The sequence below is a fragment of the Magnolia sinica genome, chromosome 8 (assembly GCF_029962835.1).
Source record: "Magnolia sinica isolate HGM2019 chromosome 8, MsV1, whole genome shotgun sequence".
In the NCBI taxonomy this organism is placed as follows: domain Eukaryota; kingdom Viridiplantae; phylum Streptophyta; class Magnoliopsida; order Magnoliales; family Magnoliaceae; genus Magnolia; species Magnolia sinica.
The window spans coordinates 55,950,769-55,973,098 of NC_080580.1; positions in this window are offsets into that span (position 1 = coordinate 55,950,769).

Genomic DNA, 22,330 nt, shown 5'->3' on the forward strand with positions numbered 1-22,330 from the left:
CTTTACCCACCTAAGTGAGGGGGCATGACTAGGTTGACTTTGACCAGCTCGTGAAATGGGTCCGCTACCATCGAGCCTTGTGGAGATTGGCTATCCATAAGCGGGTAGTGAGGTCTCCTATGCTTGTTTGACTATGCAGGTTTTACAGAGCGGCAATCATCCAGTAGTGTACTTGGCCCTGGTGGATTCCTTATGATGGAACTATACTTGATATGTGGATTGGATATGAGGACTAGCATTACTTCGTATTGCATTTGCATCGGTTGTATAAGCCTTATATTGCATCGCCTTGGTAGGGTGCCTAGTACTCATGTATTACATTACATAGCCTTGGTACGGCTTATTGCATTCATAGCTTAGCCTCGTTACAGCTAGTAGCATTGGTTTCATTCACGATTCCTTCTTCATTCTCCTTATTCTTCTGAACACCATTGTAACACACTTACATCGCCCTTTAAGCTTTTTATAAGCTTAAGCACGATTGATGTGTGTAGGAGATCTTAGGTCAGCGCAGTAGCACAGGAGTTGTGGATTGGATTGACACGAGTTGAGGACCTGTTGCAGACCTTTCCTTTCCCTTCTTTCTATATTATGTATTTTCTTTTGAGCCTTGTACTTGTAAAGTTTAAATTCTTAGTGGATTTTGCAGTGTGTTCCTTATTTATTTTCTGAGATTTACTTGCTATGATCTTGGGTATGCTCGATTTGGTTTGGAATTATGATATGGAAATCCTCGTTGTAGGATCCCAGGATCGGAACCTGTGATAGGAGCCAAGAATGGGGTGTTACGGAGGCTGTTGCGGTCGGAACTGGCTATGAAATTCCTTGCGAATCCGGTCACCGAGTCTGGGGCGTGACAAAGGCTAAGCCGGAAGGATCCTTTTCTCCCCAATCAAATTTTTTGTTTCAAGCCCTTGTATGACCTTTGTAAGGTCTTGAAAGGCTTGTAGCATACCCTGATTAAAAATCTCTTAGTTTTGTATTTGTTTTAAGATTGGATCCTCTTGAGGTTTCCTTTGATTCAAAAATTGGTTAAGGATCCCTTGAGGAGTAGCTGTTTGTCTATTCCTCTAACTAAAGTTTGGATGGTTCCTCCAGCTTGAGTTATATGCATTTGAGGTAGGTCCACTGAAAGGTCTTTGTAATTATTTACGGCATTTGATTGCTCGTTCAATCTCTTGAAAAGCAAGAATTGTTGGACAATTCTCAGTTGTATGTATGTTACAAGCACAAATACCACAAACAACTTCCGCAGCCTTTTTGGGTGTTGCCTTCTTAAGTTTCATAGCCTTGACTTTTCTTGTGAGTTTGACCACTCTTGCATTTAGATCGTCTTCCTCTTTTAAAATATAAATTCCTCCCCTCTCCTTTGATTGGGTAGGCTTAGAAGTGGTAGTTCTTGAGGAGGTATCCCATGATTGCATGTTTTCAACAAGTTTATCAAAATAATCCCAGGCATTGTCAGCTTCCTTGTTCATGAATTCCCCACTACACATCATCTCCACAAATTGGTGCATGGGTGAGGTCAATCCCTCATAGAAAAAGCTTGTTATACGCCATGTTTATGAGTGCTATGTTTTAGATCTAGCATCCTGTGTTGTCAAATTTTGTAGTGACAAACCACTTGAGAGTGATTGACTTGTTTGATAGATGGAAAGTTCACCTTCAAGTTCAATAGATGGAAAGTTCACCTTCATTCGAAGATGAGTTTCAAGTCATCTACATCAACATCAAAGTGCTACTACTACTTTAAATCAAAGTGCAAGTTCAACTGCAAATACAAAATCAAGTTCATACACAAGACCGAGTGCAAGTATGACTTCAAATATTAGTTCAAGTCCAAGTGCATTACATGATCAAGTTCACAGGCTCAAGTTCAAGTTTACAAGCTCAAGATCAAGTACACACACAAGTTTCAAGCTTTAAAGTGTACAAGATAAAGCTTCAAAGTACCTCGAGTATACTATCTATCGAAGTGACCGAAATGACAAGTTCAATGCTCACATTTAAGGTAGACATGACCCTAGAAAGACCTTAGGGATAGGTCATACATATTACATATAGAATTTGGGTCATGGTACTCTATTTAGACCTTACTTCGACTAGTCCTAGTCAGGGTTCGACTAGTCCAGGCACTGGCTCGACTAGTCTAGGGTTTTTCTCGACCTGTCCAAAAATTAACTTGAATTTTGAATAACTCTGGTGGTTCCTCGACCAGTCGAGCACCCTGCTCGACTGGTCGTGGAGACTGACTCGACTAGTCGAGCAGGGCTTAACTCGAACTCTAGCAGGGTGATTTTTACCCACTCGACCGGTCGAGTGACGGGTTTATCCGATCGCGCTAGAAATTTTAAAAATTAGTTACTGCTAGGACTAGTTGAGGCAGACCTTAGACCAGTTGAGGGAACCGAATTTCATCCTATAAATAGAGGACTTTTCTCAACATTTGATATTCATTCTAAGCTAAATCAAGCCTCCTCTCTGAGAATTAAGTCCCCGCTATTGTGATGCTATTGCTCTGTAATTTAAAATTCTTTTATAGCTCTTTGATTTCGAATTTGTTGATCTCATGTTATTCAATTCTACTTATTAGAAAGGAAATTTTGCTTTACCCTTTTGAGACCCAAGAAATTGAATCAAGCTAGCCCAAGGTTAATTTTAAATTAAAATTCATTTAGACCTAAAACCCTTTCATTTGTGAAATTGAACATTGAACATCTACATCTACAAAGAAGTAGTTCTACCGGGCTATAACGAAGAAGAAGAATCTTTAGATAAATATATTTCGTTTATTATATTGTGGTTTGTAAGATTGCAAGAAAATCTTTCTTTTTGGTTTTGACTGAGATAGCCAGAAAATCTCAGTGTGTGTGGGGTTTTTAATTGTGGTAACCCATTGAAAACACAATTGTAAAGGTTTTAAGGTGAACCTCAGAAAACCTTCTTTCATAGTGAAAGCCGATATCCCATGGGTTGTGGATATTGGGTGTGGAGTAGGTGTGGCTGTTTGAGAACAGTTGGCGTACACACCGAACCACTATAATTCTCGGAGTTTGAATGATGATGATGGTGATGTTTGTGATGTGGTAAATGCTATAATTTATTTCCATGTACATATGGTGAATGTTGTAATAGCTTGATTTATTTTATTTGCCTTTGGCATTAGTTTCAGTTTTTGATCCTTACTAAGTTCAAGACATCAGGTTGTCCTACTATAAACCTTCATTTTTAGTGTAAGGTTGTCCTTGGAATAAAGTTTATATCAACCTCTCAAGACTAGTGCATTTGAGGTTACTATTTATTTATGCTATCTACATTTGTATTCTGCTTTTAATTTTTATTTGGCATAGTCCTATTCCCCCTCCCCCCCCCCCTCTAGGACTAAGAGCTCACCCTTTTCAATGTTTCGTAGCCATGTTATGGACATGAATTTATGCGATCCTTAAATCGCTCCCAACATTGGAAGAAGGTCTCATCCTCTTTTTCCGTAAAATTCATGATTGCTTTCCTCAAGGTATGTGTTTTATGATACAGGAAGAACTTTTTAAGGAACTCCCTCTTCATCTCAGCCCATGTGCCAATGGACCTTGGTCTTAAGGAATGTAACCATGACTTAGCCTTTTCTTTCAAAGAGAAAGGAAATAATTTTAGTCTAATTGTGTCCTCGGACACGTTTGAGAAGTTTAATGTAGATATTATCTCATCGAACTTATTCATTTGCAAGTATGGACTTTCAAATTCTAGTCTATGAAACTTAGGGAGGAGTTGAATTACCCTTAGTTTAATATCCACAGCTCCTACATTAAATGGAAATATCTTGCAGGAAGGTCTACTCACCCCGCCGGTTATAAATAATCTCGTAGAGTACGAGGCGGGGGTGCATTATGCACCTTGTTTTCATCTTGAACTTCCTCAACTAGAGGTTAAGGTTGATTTGCAGCCATCACTTCTATTGACTCATAGGGTATCAAGTGGTGTCTAATCCTGTGATAGATAGGTAACCCTTCGACTAATCCTCATTCACTCAAAAGACGAAGAGTGTTACCACGTACCCACTTGGGCATGAAACACTTTTAGCCCTTAAGTAATTAAACCAAACTAAACCTAAGAAGAAAGAAGAGTAAAGTAAATAAGAAATCTAGAAAAGAAAGAGATAATTGGAAAGAGGTTACTAGATTAGAGTTACTATGTTAAGATCCTATAAAACAGAAAACAATGTTAGTTTCTAAAAACAATTTCAAAAAAAAAAATCTTAACATAAAAACAAAACAAAAAGTTAACCCTGGTCTTAACCTAATTCTAATACCAATTAATTCCAAAAAAAAAATGAAGTTGTAGTCCCCGGTAACAGCACCGAAAAACTTGTTCACAACCCCAAGTGTAGGGTTGTTGTGTAGTAATAACTCAGTAAGACCAAGGTCAAATCCACAGGGACTAAACTTGTACATAATCTGAAAATAGCTAGAACTAGAAAAAGATATCAATTGAAATATGAATAATTGAGATTAATGGTGAATAATGTTGATTAAAACTTATAAATTTAAAGGTGGGAATTAGGGTGCCGAGGATCCACTTATAGCTATCAAGATGTTACCCTACTTGATTCAAGGAACACAATTGGAATTGGAGTCCTATCTTATCCAATTGGAAGATAAAACAATTTAAATCAAATTTGAACTTTTCATTGACCTAATTCTCAATGGAGGAGAACTGTGATGATCGGAAGGGATTCCATCACCCTACCATGTTCAGGAGACAATGGTGAACAATGGGATTTACTAATCTCACAATCTCAAAACAGAAAAGGAAGATATCTAAAGCTATCACATGTATTGTAATTTGAGTCACAATAAATCATAGAAAACTGAAAAATTCCTTTAATATCAAATTAGAAATTAATGAGGTTTAAAAAGAACAAGAATCAAAGAGAGATAATCATCCAAATAGGCTATAAGCTTCACCTCTTAGACCTAGTTAAAAGATTACCTAGCCATAACTAACTCAAAATATAAGAAAAACAGAAAGATCTACTAGAACCCATGAAGAAATCAAATAAGAAGAACGTCGGCGGCGCTCCACCTAAGCCTCGTTTCCCTTTCTAATCCCTAGAAGATGTTTTGGAACATCATAGGGACTCTTATTTATAGTTGTGAAACTCCAACTTTCGCATTGAGTTGGAAAAATTTGCAAACCGCCTCAAATTTATGCACTCCACATAAAATTTGTGTAAGCTTCATCTAACCGAGGTCAAGTTCGGGAGGCCGTACAACACAATTCAGCTAGCTGAATTTACCCTTCGGCTGGCCGAATTCCTGCGAATTCTAAAAGAAAATATTGTTGGAATTTCACCTAAACTTTTTCGGGCTGGCCGAATTTCAAGCTTGGGCTAACCGAACCAAAACTTGGGCTAGCCAAATTTTCAACAAAAGTTGATTTAAACAAGACAATTTTTAGGATTCCTTTTCGTTACTTCAAATCTTTGATTATCTTCATTCCTCACTTGGTTTCCTTGGATCTTTGACATGTGAATTCTTCATTAATGACTTTTGAATCTCCAATTCTTCATTATCTTCTTTTGAGCTTTAAATCCATCCTTTTAAGTGCATATTTATCATAAGCTTCTGAATCACCTCGCATGATAAAAACGTATATAATTAAATCAAATTATCAATTAAATGCCAGGAAAACTAATGTAATTGAAGGGTTAAATATGCAATATTTGAGTCTTAACAATATACACCCAAGGTGACCAAAGACTTAAAAAGTTATTAACTGTATCTCGATGAAGTAATGACAAATCTAGCTTGGGATATATCAATAATCACATAGAAAAATCTAAAACTTCTGCTCCTACATTTGTAAAATGTGAATCTTCAAAATCTAAAGTAAAAATTATAAAGGAAATAAAGAAGAATGAAAAACCTTTTTAAAGAACTTCTAATCCAAAAGCTAAAGCCAACTATCGCAAATATCAACGGAAAAAAAATAACTGTTCTCTAACTGATAAGATAGTAGACTTACTTAAAGACCTCTTGAAATCTGACTTTAGAAATAATAGAGTAAGTGGAAACAAGAACAATTCTTACTCTTAAACACAGTGAATAGTAAGAGATCCTCCTAAACCCAAAACCATATTGAAATGGGTTCCAAAAGATATGCCTTGTTATCCACATGGACTTCAAGGCAAGTAGCCATTCAAGATGGTACTTAGATAGTGGATGTTCTAGACATATGACAGGTGATAAGGCAATATTATCAGACATTAATCAAATTAATGGTAGCTCAACAGACATCAATTAAATTGAGAGTAAGAACAACTCTTACTCTCAAACACAGCGAATAGTAAGAGAACCTCCTAAACCCAAAAGCATATTGAAATGGGTTCCAAAAGATAAGTGCCTTATTATTCACACGGCCTTCAAAGCAAGTAGCCATTCAAGATGGTACCTAGATAGTGGATGTTCTAGACAAATGACAGGTCATAAGGCAATACTATCAGACATTAATCAAATTGATGGTAGGTTAGTAACATTTGGAGATGGAAGCAACTGCAAAATCATTGAAAGAGGTAATGTAAAACTTCCTAAACTACCTATTTTTAAATATGTCTTATATGTTGAAGGTTTAAAACATAATTTGTTGAGCATATCTCAAATCAGTGACAATAATCATAGTGTTAAATTTTTAGATCACAAATGTGAGATAATTAATAACTAAGGCCATATAATATTAAATGGTCAAAGAACCTCTGAAAATTGCTATGTCATTGATGAATCTTGTTCTTGAAATCACTCTTGCTACATGGTCTAAGTAAATGAAAATGAATTATGGCATTAACGTCTTCAACATTTAAACTATAAAGATCTATATAAACTAAGTAAGAGAGATCATCCTTGAGGTAAAATATGTGGTGCCTGCCAAATAGGCAAACAAATCAGGAGTTGTCACAAAAAGGTGAACTCCTTAGCCACAACTAGACCTCTTGAACTACTTCGTATGGACTTAGTTGGACCAACTCTAACGAAGAGTAGAGACGGTAAGAATTACTTTCTAGTTGTAGTTGATGACTACACTAGATACTCTTGGGTAGCCTTCTTAAGAAAAAAAAAAGTTGGATGCTTTTGATGAAGTCAAAAAATTATTTAAACACATCTAGACTGAAAAAAAAACTATTTGTAAAAAGAATAAGAAGTGATCATGACACTAAATTTAAAAATAACAATTTTCAGAAGTTCTGTAATGACCATGGAATATTACATGAATACTCTGCTCCTAAAACACCTCAGCAAAATGGTGTTGCCTAGAGGAAAAATAAAGTACTATAAGAAATGAGGAGTGTTATGATTAATAGTAAAAAAATAGTGAATTTTTTTTGAGCTGAAGCCGTTAATACTGCTTACTATATTATTAATTGAGTTTATGTAAGGGAAGGTAAAAATAAAACTGCTTATGAACTCTAGTTTAATAAAAAAAAACTTTTGTTAAATATCACTTTCGGAAACAAGTGTTTCATTTTACGAGACCGGAAAAATCTGAGAAAATTTGAAGCTAAAAGTGATGAGGAAATATTTTTAGGATACACTTTAAACAGTCGATCATATCGTGTTCTAAACAAAAGAACTGGGGTGATTCAAGAATCTATAAACATTGTAATTGATGATCAACCGATGAATCCCAGTCATCGCTAAGATGATGGTGATGATGATATTATTATAATTAATCAAAGTGAACCATCATCCAAATCAGATTTTAATGAGTCAAGGTTGGTAAACGATCATCCAATGAATCAAATACTTGGTAATCCTCTTTCTGCTATTCAAACCAGAAGACAATTGGAAAGTATTTGCAATTATATTTTCTTTACTTCCCAAATAAAACCGGCCAACATAAATGATGCACTAGTTGATGAAAGTTGGACTTTGGCTAAGAAAGAGCCTAAACACCGTTGATCCTGAGATGACTGCTTCGTCTAAATAAATTGTAATAATTGAAGTTTTAACATGTTTACTTGATATTGCTTAGATATTTCATCTATTATGGTCTGTAATAACTATTATTCTTTTTTTGATTAATTGCACCAAGATGATAACTCTTTCCTTACATACATCTGGATGATATCTAATGTATTTTTATGTTGTATGTTATCATCCTTGATTATCTACCTAAATGCTTCATTTATTTTATTTCTTCCTTTGTCAACTTCTAACAAAAAGGAGAAGAAAAAGCTATGGATAATATGTGGCTCATGTGGATATGATCATGAGTACATCTCTCTCACATTGAATAACATATAACATATAAGTACCTACACTTACATGCATAAATTTTATATATATGCATGATCTAAGGGGGAGTAAGAAGTTCTAAGATATCTTTGGTGGTGCGCAAATGTTCCTTTGAATGATAGATCGTATGTATATAATGTGCTATTGACATGTTATAATATGTTGTGATGAGTTGTATGTTTGTATGAGTGAGTTTTATCATGAAATTGACAAAGGGGGAGATTGTAAGTGCTTATACTCAAGCACAATTTAGTAGTCAAATTTCATAGTCTTGAAAGGTTCACAAGCTCTCATGAAGATTCTCTTCGACAACTCATGAAGATATATTATCGACTCGATCAAGCATCCTGAGGAAGACTCAACATCTCAAGTCATGAAAGTACATGGTTCGAAGATCGAAACACTCTATATGAGTCAACCATCATGTGGTATAACCTTAGATTGACTATAGGATAGGTGTATTTCACATAACATTATAATGATCATCTTTTATGTTAAAATACACTTAAGTTACGCCAGACATTTGGCCAGCCTAACTGTCTTCGGCTAACCCTACATGTTTTGGGCAAGTTTATAGATTGAATGAGATTTTTTTGCGGCATGTTCGGCCAGCCCGACCTTGGGTTCGGCCATCCGAACATGATCGTTCATCCAGCCCGGACTTGTTTGGTCAAGTTTCCAGTAATGACATGTTTTCGGATTTCAGGCATATTGGGCCAGCCGAACCCTTTGCTCGGCCAACCGAACTAGAGGTTCGGCCAGCCGAATTTTAAAAAGATCTTATCCTGCAAAATCAGAGTGTTGTTGGAATGAAATTGTTGAAATCCGGCTAACCAAACCGACACTCGAGCCAGCCGAATTTCCAAATCCTTTGGTTATAAATAGAAGGCTTCTCTCATTCATTTACATAATGAAAGTTAGTGAGAAAATTCATCTTTTCAATTGAGAAAGCCATGCTCCTCTTAAGCTTTTTTAGTGTAATTCTAATATTCTATTTTAGCTTATTTTTAATTCTCTTTCTCAAGACTCTTTAACTGATTTTAATAGAGTAATCTAAACTCTACTCGAGATCTAGAGATTGAATTTTCAGCACCTAGGGTATTTGTTTTATATTGAATACTTTATAAATCCTTATATTCTTTTGGGTTGAACTCATATACGACTTCATCAATATCCCAAGAAGAAGATCGTTACATTCAAGATACAGCTACGACTTTGACTCGCTAATTGAAGATAAGTACTAATTTACTTTTATTTCAGTTTTTTTTTTTAAGATAGCTCGGAAATCTCAACGAGTTTGTTTGTGGTGATCTCGTGAAAATCACAAAGTGGGTTTGTTGTGATAGCCTGTGAAAATCACAATAACCATATCAGGTTATTAAGGTGACCCTGAGAAAACCTTGAGATAATGAAAGCCAAAATTGTGAGTATAGTAATTTTGGGAGTGGAGTAGGTTTGCTTTTATGCACCGAACCACTATAATTTCTTTGTGCATTGTGGTGATTGTTTTTATTACTTGTATGCCTATCTTGTGCTTCATTTGCTCTTGCTAAAGTTTGATATTTTGATTTCAAAGACGTTGTGAAATAAGGTTGTCCTGCTTAAATCTTTTAGGTGAAGGTTGTCTTACGAGCTATTTGATATCAAGAATTCAATACTCTAAGCAATTAAGTTTATTTGCTTTATTATTCCGCATAGTATCGAAATATTTGGCATAGTCCTATTCAACCCCCTTCAAGACATTTATAGCTCGTCCTTTCACCGATTCTTCAAGGTTGGGAAAGTTACCTCGTCTATAGGGACCTCCCCTTTAGCGGCATAGTAGAGACTGGCAAGAATGCCAAGGCTGGACTCGAGCAATGCTATTCGAATTTACTTGGTCGACAATTCAGCCTTGTCTAATATATTCCTTATCCCTTCACCCAAAAGTCTTACAACCAATTCCCTTATTCTTTGTCGATCATCGATCATATCGAACTCTACCATTCTCTTCATTCCACTTTCTAGTCGGCCAATATGTCTTTTGAGCTTCCCAAATTTCCAAACCATCCCCAGATGATGGATGCATTTTATGAATGGTGGGAGGGACATTATAAACAACTGGTCACCACATATGTTAAGCTTATCACTGCTTAACTCTATTCTTCAATGGAATTACAAGGAAGAAGAAAACTGCACCTTAATCGACCACAACTTCTTCCTGAAGCATAACTAGGTTGAGGAATATATTAGCCAAGACTACCATAAAAACAACAGCTTAAGCAGCTGAGACTGCTCCTAAGTCAAAACATCAAAAAGTTATAGCAAAGGGGCCTGTTCATTGGAAGACTATGTCATGCCCCAAATTCGAGAACATACATCTTCCGTAGTGCCCCAAATCTAGAACTCGACTTCCATACACCAAGTCCCGAGTTCGTCACACCACAAGGAAGATTTTTTTTTTTGGCTAAATATTTTTATTTTTATTTTTGGAATGATTTTCTTTTTCAATACTACCTAAGCATGATGATCCGTGATCACAATACCAAGCAACAATCTCCATTATAAATCTAGACGGCTACAAGTATAATACTTTCCAAAGGGTACACAATATCGATATTGCCAACTCACAAAATAGATACAATGCATCGAGAAAGCTAAGTCCTCTAAGATACTCTTGCTCTGAAAAAAATGGAAAATGAGAGGCTTAGGCAAACAGCCTAATGAGTACACTCGTGTGTGCACAGCGTACAAGCATACATTAATAATAAAAATATCAGAGTACATAAAACTGAAGCATATTGACCAAGTAATGCTAAATAAAACCAAGAGGGCAGGATGCAATGTAAGAGATGATATGCAAAAGTATGCCGGGTGTATCCAGGCATGTAAGTTCTCTAAAAGTCCACGTCACAATATAGTTATCACCACTGGGAATCACCAGGCCTGGTATCCATAGCAAGTTTAAAACTTATTAAATAGAGGCCTCACATACCCGCCTTCTCAGTGGGGGGCCTATAGCCATGCTAATACCCACTCGGCACACCGGTAGCGGACCCATTTCAGGGGCTAGTCAAACCCAACCACATTCTCTCTAACTCTTCAGCTAGGCATAGTTGAACCTCTTCTCACTCGACCGCGTTGGTCGGAGTTAGGCCTACTATAGTCTTCGACACCAGGTGACCCATGACATCTGCCCGGTCTTGACGATGAGGCTCGAGGGTACCAGTGGAGGTTTAGGGAGTTTCACCCAGTGGTCTGGGATCCAGTATAAAGAAACCTAAATTTTCGGTGTCCACAAATACCAACCACGATGCCACTATGGTGGTCTCATCAATATAACCACAATGTTGCTATGGTGTTCAATCCATCTCATGAGGATGCTATGCAAAATACAATGATAATCCATAAGCACGCTATGCAGTATAATTGCACTCAAGCAATGCTATGCATGCAAGCCACATATGTATATGAGGCAACCCTAATACCAATCGGACTCCTCTGCCAACCACATCCGATCTACAATCCTCGCTCATCGTGGAAAGGATATACATGTAGTATCAGTATTGACATAAATATAAATTATAATGTAGCATCAAGTGAGCTTTAGAGACTTCAACCCAGGGACCATGCCCGTTTTATTCACTTTAGGGACTTCAACCCAGGGACCAAGCCCGCAATCTCCTGGACCAGATAACATCCGCACATACTCCATTATGTGCACCCTGCACTAACATCCTCTACCACATAGTCTATCATGTGCACCCCGCACCAACATCCTCTACCACATGCATATGATCTCCGCATAATCAAACTATGCACACCATGCACTCCTCATCCATGATGCATGTACATGTATATGTTCGTGCAGAAGCAATATACACAAATATCATAAGACCAGTCAAAAATTATCACGGTACCAACATGAAAAATCAGTGGTAAAATATGCACTCTCCCTCATGATCATGGGACTATGTGAGTGTCCACACTTCCACGTCATAAGTGTGCACCAACCACATAATAGGACAACTAGGATCAATCCATCACTCGGCACTAATCGCATGGCCAAAACTTCATACAGTGGCACCAGAACAAGTTGTATATCAAACACATGCAAGTGATACACACATACCATATCATGTCTCAATTCCGCATGTAAAGATCTATAGCTATTCGAAAGCTAGTTCGTATCACCAACATACTCATTCACGGTTAAGAGTTAAGTGGTTCACCTCATTAGTTTCATTAGAAGTGGGTGCATAAGTGTCACATCATTATACGATGCTAGGTGCACTATCTATGACTCGAGGTAATACATATGGTGGTCCACTTAGTCCTTACGTCCAATTGAACACCATCCAAGCATATAAACATAAATTAGCATTACCATACAATACAATCATCGCATCTAACTATACACGCATCATTGTTGGGGTATAAAATTTGGTTAAGGGGAGAAGCTTCAAGAAGGAAAATTGGTGAAAGAAATGGAAGATAGAAGTGAAAGATAGGTGAGTTGTGCGGGACCCGAGTTGCGCAGGAACCATGTTACGTGAGAGGCGAGTTTTGCTGGTGCATGCAACTTGTCTGTTGTCATGTCCCAAACTCAAAAACCGAGACCACAAAATTTTCGATCCCCGAATCTGGTGCCGACAGCTTCCGTAGTACCCCATTCTCAGCTTCTAGCGCCCATACGCTAGATTCTAATCTTGGGATCCTACAAGGAGGATTTTCAACGTACATTTGTCTCATAAGAAGCATAACCACAAGTTTACCCAAATCACAAAGGCAGCATCATCATTACATATCCATTAATTCAAACTTTGAATACAATGCTAAAAGGGAATATACATATGTTAAAATAAAATCAAAGCTCTAAAAGATAGCTGCACGCTCCAAGCTGAATGCCGCTGCGACCTAACCTTACCTGCACACATCTATCATGCATAAGCTTATAAAAAGCTTGGAGGGTGGTGAAAATGTGTGTGCAAGATAAGTGTCAAGCACGTAAATATTAGAGTAAGTGAAAATATTGGCAAGTCTATAAAAATATTATCAATCTCATCCAGGATGTGCGATGAAAAGACATAGCAAGCCAATGTCATATACTGAGAAAGTAATGTAAATCAGCTATGTAATGCGGAAACATAATGTACTAGATATCAGATATCGAGGATGCATTACAATATGCAATTCAGAAGAGCAACGAAAACCATCAGCTCATCTAGGTCATATAAATGCAGAGACATAGCAACCCAAAATGCCATATGCCACTGATGTAATGTAATATATGGTGTGAATGAAATGATCAGGCTAGAACGTGAAGTCGGGATGATAGTACGTTGGATCGTAGGATATGGGGTTTATCATAAGGGACTTCTATCCAAACCAGTCTCATACCTAAATTTGGATAAATAGACTCAATGTGGTAAACTCCTGATCTCAGGTTAGTCACACGCCCCAACCGAAATCATGGCCATTGCAAAAGTACACATAATAATTAATTGTGCACCACCAGCCCAAGTGGATAGTGAATGAATGAATATAATGCTGAGTATGCAACTCTTGCTCTACAAATTAGTATTGTACATCTCTAGAATCATCACCGGGGTCTAGTACACTCTACGCTAGCTGCCGCCCCATCAAGCGCACAACTGGGTAAGTGGAAGAGACCTCACTATGTGCCTGCCAATATCGGGCCCGACTCGTCGATAGCGGACCCATTCCTCAAGCTGGTCAGACTCAGCCTAGCTATGCCTACTCCCTCAGGCGGGTAAGGCTACACCCCCTTCCAATCGACCACTGCACAGTGGGAGACGGGGCCTACTGGTATACAACCCTCATGCGCTCATATATATCCACTTAGTCTCGACATTAGAGCGTCCTTTGGTACTAAGAGGGTTTAGGGATTTCAACCAGGGCCATCTATGGCGGCCCAATGCTAGTAACAAATTTTTGGTGTCCCATCTGGCCATCCACGATATATCTATGGAGGATACGGCCCTGATATCGCTAGGGGTACAGTAATCACAACACACAATGTAAGATATATGAGTCATACAATCCAGTTATGCATTAATCTCACGCATACCGTGCGCTCATGTGAGACGATCTCCGCTTATCAGGGAGTCTCATAACAATTTGCCTAATGACATATGTAATGGTCAACCATATCTCATAACAAACATGCTGATGATGCATATGGGTATGTATGATATTATGCTGTCACAAACTCGTAATCGGTATCGATAACTGGCCTTGATAATTAGCTTTGACAATCGACCTCGACTATCAGCCTTAATCTTTGGCCTCGACATTCGACCTCGGCAATCGGAATCGGTCTCGACAATCGAAATCGACCTCGGCAATCGGAATCGGCCTCAAGAATCGAAATCTGCCTCGACAATCAGAATTGACATTGGTAATCAAAATCGGCCTCGATAATCAGAATCGGCCTCGATAATCGAAATCGTTCTCGATAATCAAAATCGGCCTTGACAATCGGAATCGATCAGAATAGGCCTAAGGGAAGGTCACATGTGGACATTCAATCATCATTGCCCATCAATGTGGACATTTAACCAACATTGTTCCCAAGGAGTGGCCCACATAGAGCCAAACATATAGTAGGCCCATGGCATCACACAAGGGCCTAATATACATCACAATGGGCCTCACTTTAGGGCCTAGTACACATCATGATGGGCCACATCACATGGACCTCAAATGCATCACAATGGGACACATCCATGGATCTCAAATACATTACAATGAGCCTTATACCTAGGCCTCAAATACGTTACAATGGGCTACACCCCATGGGTCTCTAACACATTATAATGGGCCTCAAATACATTATAATGGGCTACGCCTCATGGGCCTCTAACACATCATAATGAGCCGCATTACGTCATAATGGGTCTCAAACATGGGCCTTAAATTCATGGCCACATGTGCCTTACATACACCAAGTGGGCCCAACACATACAACAAGTGGGCCCAACACAACAAGTGTGCTCGGTGGATGGATGGTGTGGTTATAAAATACATATATCAGTGTGGGGTCCACTACATGGATGGTGGGGATCAAACTCATGCGTCATGGGGGTCCATGTCTAGAATCTGGACAGCGTGTATAGAACACTCACGTCATGATAGGTCCCACCATCCATACAACTGGACGGTGAGGAATAAACACATCTAAATTATGTGGGTCCCATCAGATGGACGACACAGCTAAAACACATATATCACGGTGTGGATCCCACCGTCCATTACTGGACAGTGGTGATAAAATACGTACATCAGGGCCCCACGTCTGTGTGGGGATGGAGTGGATACAACACCTGCATCAAGGTGGGCCCCATCCCCACACATGCAACATGTGTGGTGTGGGTCCCACACCAGAAATGGATGGACAGCATGGGTTAAAACCCATACATCATATATATGCTCCACCGTCCAGACCCCTAGATGGTGGATGGCATGGATTGAAACAATACATCATTGGTGGGTCCACACGTGTGGGACCCACCAGCTTCTCATAAAGCTGATATTTCTATTTTATCTTTCATCTAGGCATGTTGGATGCTGCTCATGGATGGCCTGGATGAAACATATCATTAAGGTGGCCCCGTATGGATAGTTTGGATGATCACATCATCCAGGTGGCCCCGTGATCTAACAAAATGGACGGACATTGTGCATGCATTATGGTGGGTCCCAGCTGGATGGACGGCATGGGTTAAAACCCATACATCATGGTGAAATCACATCCGATAGACGACACCAGATAAAACACTTACACTAGTGCTGGGGCCCTACACAGCACCATCCAAACTGTCCAGTGCCGTTCAAACGATCTGGACAGTGTGGATGAAACAAATACATCATGGTGTGGCCTTCACAGCATCGTCCAAACTGTCTAGACGGTGTGGAATATCACATATATCATGGTGGAGACCCATTGTCCCAACCAGGGATGGTGTGGATCGAGTGGGCCATGCCCATCACAAGAGAGGGGGAGGGACCCCGCCACTATGGGCCCTCCCTATATAATGTATACATCATGATGGGTCCCACAATAAGTGGTCCCTAAAAAAATGAAATCCAACGGTCGATCACCCACCGTTCTTGCTTCTTCTAGGCTCCTTGGACCCTTTAGCTCCAATGCTCCAACATGATGGAGGATGATGGAGGTTGGACGATGGAGATGAGAGGTGAGGAGGGTAGGAAGGTGGGACACACTAGCTCTTCTCTCCTTGGAAACCATGGACATTGGGTTACTTGGAAAAAATGAGGGAGATAGAGGTTGTAAGAGAGAGAGGGATAGATGAGTGATGGGGTATGATGGGTGAGAGATGGGTGATGGGTGATGGATGTATACTTGGTTGTAAGAGAGAGAGAGAGAGTTGACTTTGGGGAGGGTGGTTGTACTTAGGGATGGGTGTTGTGCTTGACATTTGATTGATAGATTGATATGATGTGTCATAGAGATTCCCTCAGTATTTGCAACGCACAACATTTTCCTTGAACTGAATGAGGGCAAACATCTCTTGGCCTGAGTATCGCCTCGGTGCGTGAGACATGGCATCGGAACCACGGCGATGATGCGATCGCTAGGGTACAAGTCTCAAGTTAAGCCGACTCTGGAATACGGCATACGACTCAGGGTCACGCGCAACTGTTGATTACGGATCGCGGGTTGTCGAAATTCGACCGGGAGGACCGCGAACACGTACGAAATGGTACGGGCTAGGATACGGGTCCTACATCTGTTGTTATGTTAGGCCGCGTAACTCTCTTAAGAGAAGGATGGATTGAGAATGCGAAGTGGGGTCCACAGCACAGGATTCGAGAGCTCACACGTGCAAAAGCCTATAAATACCCCCTACCCCCCTCATTTAAGGGATCGGATGCTCAGAAGACCATTGCCTCTGACAGGTATTGGAGACAGAGAGAAGGAGAAGGGGGTAGAGCACTAAAAGCGCGGGTTGTGCTACTCCAATAGATTTGCGCGGGGCTGCGCAACTCCTTGGTCCGCGTAACTCTCATGAGTTAAGTGGATACTCTTTGAGGCAGTAGCTATGTTGAAAATTTTCACATTCTCAGGCTATATCAGATGTGTCAAAGGGATCTAAGCACTCCTTCATCATGCCAATAAGGGAAAAAATGCGTAGAAAGCTCACACAACTCATCTCCCTTGGTGATATGAATGATATGAGCCGGAATGCTACCGAAATTTATATTTGAGCCGATTCGATACTTGCATTTTTATATTTTCTAAGAAATTCTATCTCAGAATCAAAGGATCAAAAAGATGTAATGAACTCAAAATGAATAAAATTGATGATTATTCTCTTTGCTATATCTTTTGTTAATATTAAGTGAGATATTCCCCCGAATCGAATGCTTTTCGTTTCTGGTCGAAAAAAAATGGCGACATCATTGGGGAATATCTTATCTTGCTTAGTATTGACTTAAGAATGATTTAGAAAGTTTCATCATTGTTTGGTGACCTATAAGGCTCCAAAATGGCAACTTTCAATGGGAACATCCTTCATTTCATCTCCAAGATAGAATACATTTGTAAGTAAATCCTAATTAAGTTTTATTGTTGATCTCTAACAGATAGAAGAGTAATATATCGATAACAACTGCATAGATCATTTGCAAAATCACTGGCAAAAAGGCAAAAGGATAAAAGAAATGGATGACAGAAATTCTCTTAGGTGGATAGGCAAAGCCACCGTAGTCACATTATGCTCAGGGAAAAGGATAAAGAGCCCCAACAAACAGAACACTGAGGTAACAAGAAAAGAGACATATACGGAATGCCATGACAGTATCAGAGAGAAAGGGATAGACAAGATGGAAAGGGTAACATACAATGCGGTGAGTCATCTGAAGGGCATACCAACTCAACTAAGTGTGTGCTACGCGTTACGATTATTCGAAGATTCTCGACATAGCCTGATTCAAGCCTTATCAGATAATAATGTTAGAAGACCATTGCTTATAGAAATGGAACACAAAGAATGGAACAATTGCATGCCAGTCATTTATTTCTCTGATGATGACCTAATTTTTGGAGAGGACCACAACAGACCATTGATGGTTGTGGTCCATGTCGGTGGTAAATAGGTAAAACAAATAATGCTAGATAACAAGTCCCATAATAAATTTGCTACCGTTAATGATGTTAAACGAATTGGGATATCACTGTTCTCATTTTCGTCCTAGTGGGATGATGATACAAAGGTTTAATCAAGATGGGCAGAGAGTGCTCGGCATGATCACATTGACACTGGAAATAGGAGAGATGACGACTGATGTCGTTTGCCATGTCATTAACACAATAATGACATATAATCTCCTTTTGGGAAGACCCTAGATGCACCAATATGGTATTGTACTGTCGACTCTCCATCAATGCTTCAAGTATTATAAAGATGGGATTCAACGTAAGGTGATGGCTGATGCAAAGTTATATACAGAGGCAACATCTTTCTTCGCCGACACTGGCTATTATGACGAGTTCACTGTAGAGAATAATAAGGGAAGCAATGATAATGAAATGGCAAAAGGCAAAATAAGCACAGTACAGAATGTGGTTGCGAAGATAGAGTTATGCAAGAAAGAGAATGTGAAGTAGAAATTTTATTTCATGCCACGACATCTGAGACGACCGGGACAATCTCTGCTGACATTATTATCACCCAAGTAGTTAGAAATTTTACAGTCAAATTACACGATGCCGTTACCGCAGGCCGAAAAAAGCAACCATTCCCAATTATGCCTAAGAGTTTTCACGTTGAGGCCAATAGGAAGAACCTCGAACCTATTGAATTCTACACAGTGTTAGAGGCAGAGGTAGAAGAAAAGATAGATAATAAAATGGACTTTGTGAAATTGACACCTAAAGATTTGGAAAGATACAACTCTACTAGCAAAAGGATAATGAAGAACATGGGCTTCGATTGTGAAGAGCTGACTAGCTTAAACAATGGAAAAGGTATCTTGATCCCAATCGGGGTCAATGAGAAAAGTTCTATGGATTGGGAGGAGAATCTTCGGTAAATATGATCACCGTAGAACCAACGGAAGAAAAAGAGGTTGAAGTGAGCAAACATCTTGAGATAGCTCCAAAGCAAAAATAAATCTAGGGACAAAAGAAGAACCCTGGAATACATTCATAAGCACCAACCTCTTTGAACAAGAAGCTAACCAGTATATTAAACTTTTGAAAGAAAATAAAGATGTATTTTCCTGGACATACGTTGAAATGCTAGGTCTGGAACCATCAATAGCGATGCATCGGTTAAATATTTCTAAAGACAAGAGGTCGATTAAACAGGCGCAGCGATAATTCCATCCAGAGTTGATCCCTTTGATTAAAGAAGAAGTGAATAAGCTAATTAAAGTTGGGTTTATCAGGGAAGTCAAGTATCTTAAGTGGATATCAAACATTGTCTCGGTGAAAAATAAGAGAGGACAAATCAGAGTATCCATCGACTTCAGAGACTTAAATGAAGCGTGTCCAAAGGATGATTTCCCACTACCGATCACTGAGCTGTTAATTGATAGTATGACTAAGTATGCTATTATGTCCTTTATGGATGGTTATGCTGGGTATAATCAGATAAGGATGGCCCAAGAGGATGAGGAAGCCACAGCGTTCAGAACGTCACTGGGAATTTATTGTTACAAGGTCATGCCATTTGGTCTCAAGAATGCTGGCGCAACATATCAGAGGGCAATGCAGAATATATTCTAAGACATGATGCATAAACATGTTGAATGTTATGTGGATGATTTAGTGGTCAGGTCAAATGACCATGATGAACATTGTGAACATTTAGTCTCAATATTTTGACGACTCAGAAAGAAGCAACTGAGGATGAATCCATCTAAATGTGCATTCGGTGTTTCATCAGGAAAGTAGTTAGGTACAATTGTTGTGCCTGCTGGACTACATCTTGATCAAACCATACTTCCGGATGAATATCATCGGACGTTATTGGTAGGCCCACATATTGAGCTAGCTCGCATATGAGTGAGGGGAATGATAGTGTATCATGATGTTCCCTTCTGATTATACGAGCTAGCTGTCCTATAATAAGAGTTGGAAGGCACACTTGGACCTCTTGATAGACATCATATAGGACATTAAGCACAAAGGGAGTAAGATGACTTTCCTTTGCATCACATGGATACACATTAGTCTCAAAGATGCTGTGGAGAATTTTGAAGGAGGGTCCAAGGTGGTTGACATGAAGAGTGTTTTCATCATTCCTAGGAATTGTGGTGCCATGGCACAATACTTGTGTTATCTCTCCCCATACTTCTAACCCATTTAGATTCTGTTCCATGATTGGGATTCGAGTTACTTCGAGACAGCCAAGTATGATTGGAGTAATGAGTTTCGTGTGATGCATGAGCTCCAATCGAATGCATGGGGGATTATCACGAACAATACGACAGCTGTTGAAAAACTGATGAATCAACTCAATTTGGTAGGGTCTACCAAGATTGAGTATATTTTGCCACCCTATTTCTTCCAATAGAAGATCCACTCCATATGGATCGATTTCACTATGAAGAACAATGCACTCTGTTATTGTCACTTGTCCCCAATCCAAATGATTGGGACGATACTTACTTGTTTCTGGTTTATTATTCTTTAATTTTGACGATTTGGAGTAAGTAAGATCCTTACCTTTGCCTTTCACCATTTTTCCTTTAAGAAGAAGGCTGGAAGCTAGATATAGATCAAAGAAAAACAATTAGAGAAGAGAGAGCAAGTTAAAAAAAATTCATATTCTTGTTTTTCTTTTATAGCAGAGATTGTCGATGATATCGATAGCCTTTTGATGTTATCAAACTCAGGCTCATAGTGATATCGAAGACTGTGTCGATGACTGTTGGAAAGGACTAACAGTTAAGGACCAATAGTTATCGAGACTGATTGAATTATAACCGTTGAAAAGGACCAATGGTTAATACATTGTATTCTCGAGAGCCATTAATGAGATCGATACTTGTTCGATTTCATCGAGTATGTCAAAAAAATTGAAAATTATCTCTCTTGACATACAGAACATGGTTAAAATATGAAGATATACCTATATAGTATATGTTTAACTATACAAAAATAAGAGGACCATAGTCCTCAGATATGTCTATTCAGTTCATGTTCGACTCGACTTCTCTTCAATTTGCACATAATCCAATTGATTTCTGAAGATTGCTAATCCTGTTTGCATATAGAGGTTTAGTTAGTATATCGGCAAGTTGATTTTCTATAGACACGTAGTCCAACACTATGATCTTTTCTTAAATAAGTTCTCAGATAAAATGATGTCTAATGTCAATATGCTTGGTCCGAGAATGTTGAATAGGATTCTTTGAAATGTTGATAGCACTAGTATTGTCATAGAAGAGAGTCATTGTTGACTGTTCAATCCCATAATCCAGTAGCATCTGTTTCATCCATAGGAGTTGAGCATAGCAACTACCCGCAACAGTGTAGTCGTCTTCGGTAGTGAACATGGATATCAAATTCTGTTTCTTACTCTGCCAAGATACTAAACAATTTCCAAAATAAAAATAACCATCACTAGTTGATTTGCAATCATCTAAATTTCCAGCCCAATCGGCGTCTGAATATACAGCAATGATGGTAGATATTTTGAATGGATACCATAACTGAAAGAGGTTATTCCAACCAGATACTTGATGATTCTTTTAGCTACTATTAGATGAGATTCCTTAGGATCTTCTTGATATCGCGCACATGCTCCCACGCTAAATGATATATCTGGACAACTTGCAGTTAGATATAACAGGCTTCCTATCATGCTTCGATACAGGTGTTGAGCCACACTTTTTCCATTTATATCTTTAGAGAGTTTGAGTGTGGTGCTCATGGGAGTATGATAGGTACGACCAGATTCAAGTCCAAATCTTTATACTAAATCTTTTGCATACTTGGTCTGACATACAAAGATCCCATTGTACAATTGCTTCACTTGTAGTCCTAAAAAGAAGTTCCACTCACTGACCAT